The sequence below is a fragment of the Arachis ipaensis genome, chromosome B01 (genome assembly GCF_000816755.2).
Source record: "Arachis ipaensis cultivar K30076 chromosome B01, Araip1.1, whole genome shotgun sequence".
Classification (NCBI taxonomy): domain Eukaryota; kingdom Viridiplantae; phylum Streptophyta; class Magnoliopsida; order Fabales; family Fabaceae; genus Arachis; species Arachis ipaensis.
The window spans coordinates 87,906,280-87,910,266 of record NC_029785.2 but is presented as its reverse complement, the minus strand read 5'-3'; the positions used below and the strand labels follow the sequence as shown (position 1 = coordinate 87,910,266).

The following is a 3,987-nucleotide window of genomic DNA, read 5'->3' as shown; positions in this document are numbered from 1 at the left end:
GCGAAAAGTTGAAAAAAGCGTAGCGATAGCTTTTCGCCACGCTTTTTGAGATACCGGCACGCTTTTGAAAGGGTTACAACTGCTAGCGTGCCGGTTGCTCTATCACCACACTTTTGGTGACCTATGGCCACGCTTTTTCTATTGCCACGCTTTTATCTATTGCCACACTTTTAAGCATGGCTGTATGTGAAAGATATCGGTACGCTTTTAAAGCGTGCCAATAGCTGGAGATACGGCTACGCTTTTAAAGCGTGCCAACAGCAAGGGATATTGCTACGCTTTTAAAGCGTGCCAGTAGCAAAAGATATGGCTACGCTTTTAAAGCGTGCCAGTAACAAGAGATATGGCTACGCTTTTAAAGTGTAGCTGTTGATAACTGTTGTACAATATGACTACGTTTTTAAAGCGTAGCTATAACTTTGTTCAGGTTCTATTGTTCTTTTTCTAATCTTTGTAATAAAATCTTATAAAATTCATAGATAATTGTAAAATTTATACAATGACCATTAATTTTAAATCAACTAATCCAATCTTTATAAACTTGTCACCAAATATAGTGTGATTGATCACATGACATGCTCTAACAAAATACCAAAAATCAAAATCATTACAACAACTATTACATTATCTACTTGCTTTACATATTATTACATAAGAGAAAAAATTTTAGAATCAACAGGAAGTTACAAAAGAGACCACTAGTTTTTACTGAAATAAAAAAACACTACTAGTACCCAAGCTAACGAAGATTCTAAGCAAGCTACCATCCTAGAATTACATATTACTAATCCAGGAGCCATCATTTCAATCCACCTGGATCATATACCAAACGCAATGCCATGCAGCTCTTGAGAAAACATGAGCCATCATTTCAATCCACCTGAAGAAAATAGATAATCTTCCGTCAAGTCTAGGAAAGTAAAGAGAAAAACAATTGAATTGCTTATTACCGAAACTTTACCTGGTACAAGGCGGAGCAGTGCTGCTCAAATCACAACCTCCAGTTTTGTATGTCCTTCTTGCAAGCACAACAACCAAAAGTATGTAAGAACATGATTGTGAGTATATGCATCTTCAAAAGCTTTTCGTTAAGCTATGCTTTTCTTCTATTTAATTTTCTCTATTTACAACATTGATTCAGTTGTAAACTGCACATAAAAATTAATAAAAAATAAAAAAAAGTGAAATAAAGTAAGAAAATTAAAAAGAACCTCCGAGTAATTATTTATCAAACAACTAATATACTATTGGATATATGACTCCACATTCTGCAGTTTACCATTACCAATAATGTCAAATAAATAAATAATGCACACCTATATCAACTATGGCACAAACTTGGAAATGTGTGTTTAACCTGAAAGCAGCAAATTGTTCGTAGCACCCACCCCCACCAGATAAACTCCTTTTTAATCATCAATCAAAAGCATGGATATGAACACTAGAATAGTTATGTATAACTTATTTCAATTAACTCTAGAATTCGTTCATATCTTCTCACTTACTGCACTCAAGAGTATTTCTCTCTCCACAAATCATATCTTAGGGAGAATAATACACAAATGTATGAAGCTGCCAACACTTATTTTAATTTTAAATTTAAGAAAATGAAAGACATGTACTTACAGTGAGAACTGGACCAATTGTCAAGTCCTCTAGCTTTTTTCTCTCAGCAAGACCTTTCAATTTGGATACCAAGGAAGTCGAAGCCCAGTTCTAAGCACAGTAAGTAACTGAAAAATCTCCAGAGCTGGTTGTGAAATCTCCACAGCAAGACCTTTCAGAAAGTTGAGGATCAAGTGCTGGTTGTGAAATCTACAGCCCTTCACTTTTAATGATAGATATATAACTGAAAAATCATTTGAGAATCATTAAGATTTTGTAACATTATAGGAGTGCCCATTTAAAAAAAAATAAAACAGAAGTAATCTCCGCCAATTTTGTTTTTAATTAAACATCTAAGAGCATCAAACTATATTTTTTCTAATTTTTAGAAATCAGAGATGGTATTCAACATTCTTATCTGGGTGGAACTCTTAAACTCCAAGGTCCTCATCCCAAAGGAAAATGTCCTCATCCTAAAACAAAAATCTGGGTGTAAGGAAACATAATACACATCTAAGACAATAAATAACAATTCCTAAAATAGAATCCACAAATTAGGTGGCTAAATTTTCTAAACTGCATTCACTAGGCCTTGTGAACCTTTTCCACATATGCCTACAAGCAAAAGCATAGGAATTGTAAGACAATCTAGAAAGGCTAATTGTAAGCAATTACTCATTTTTCATCAATTTTGGGACAACCCAACTTTGACAAGAGAGAATATCTAAAAGCACAATAGCAGATGTAGATTAAGAAACTAACACAAAGAAAAACACCACGGCTTGAACCATGTCCTCCCAGAAGGTTCCTCCATTTGAGGGAAGAGAAAGAAAAACCCGTGTTCTTGCATAAGAGCACAGCACCATTGTTGCTCAGCTTCGCCAGCCTCAGAACTCTCGGGAAATCCTGAAATTATATATATATGAATGCAATGCAAACAATTTATAAAGAATAATAATAAGAAGTAGAAGAAAAACACAAACGAGGGTATGAATAGCACTGGAGATGGCAGATGAACCCTGAAAATAGAAGACGATAAACTTTGTCAAACATCAACTTTTAAAGGCCCCTGTTTTGAAGGGATAATATAAGATATTGAATTTGCTAATGTTAATATATGATTGGATAACAGTGTTACACCCTTTTATATTATTAGTGTACCAAAATCCAAAAAGCATAAGTAAATATCTCCTAAAAAATATCAGGTTAGGAATTTGATAATCCATGGGACAAGTAAAACCTCATCTTAACTATATTAAACAATAATGCGCTTTGATAAAGCATAAAAGCTATTCAGGCCTCTTAGTTAGCCATTATTGTCCTTTTTATGACATGATTAAGGGTTTCTGGTACTATATGTCAAAATCCATCATTTCCATGTATTAACTTTATGGCTTGCTTCTCAGTATTGATAGCAAATGGCTTAACTAATTGAACATAAAACACAAACAAATGGATTCCAACTTATTCAATTTATACTGGGACGGTGGATTTCAACACTAAAACACTGGAAAGTTTTAGCAAGAGGCTGTTGAGAAATTATTTTTTGTCCTGTCTTGTTTTTATCTGACTAATGATTTTCATGCCTACAAACACGGAATGGAGAACTATATTTGCAATGGCCAGAAAGAAATTGAAAAGAAAACTGTGCTCCCTAGAACACACTTGTGTCTTCAATGTGCATGTCTTATTATTATCTACCTGAATGTGTAGATTCAGAAAATTACGAGTAATTCATTAATGAAAAAAAATACATACTGAAAACTTTGACAAAGTAGCTTGAGCAGCCACGTCTGCAGCTTTGTTCTAATCTCCAAAAAATTGGGAGGAAGAAAGAGATTTAGCATTTGAGAACTTCTTTCTTGCTTCGTCAGATTCTTGAATCTGATAAAGGACAGGCTCCAAAACAGAATATGAATAAACATGACATAAATCCATCAAAGAAGAAGCTTAGATACATATTTTACAGATGAAGCTATAGTTAAAGAAGTCAGCTGAGACAATAGTTAAATAAAGTCAACACATATTTGGATATATAACAACGCGATTTGCAGATTGGATCTTAATTAATTACCTGCATTGCGTTAACAATAAGGCCTGAGAGAATGAAAAGAGTGCCTGCAGGAAGAATAAAACTGCTATTAGGAACGCCATGTCCTTTTTTTTTTCTCAACCTGCCTCCAAATGCAATACACATTTAAATGACCTCTATTCCCTCAAGTCACATACCACTCGCTACACTAATTTCATAACAGGCAGTCAACCAAAACCAACATACATAGCACGAAATGTTGCTTTAATTTCATAACAGGGCAATCAACCAAAACCAAAACCAAACACTTTAGTTTCACTAGCATTTTTCTGTTAGTTTTAGTTGTTTTA

At 34.1% G+C, this 3,987-nt stretch overlaps 1 long non-coding RNA gene across 1 annotated transcript; it reads right to left on the bottom strand.

The window, feature by feature from the left end:
- On the bottom strand, positions 511-2,214 carry LOC110271579. The gene is made up of 4 exons (XR_002362186.1): positions 2,016-2,214; positions 1,627-1,849; positions 962-1,148; positions 511-813 (listed from the first exon to the last, which is right to left on the bottom strand). It is a non-coding gene; the product is annotated as an uncharacterized LOC110271579 (long non-coding RNA).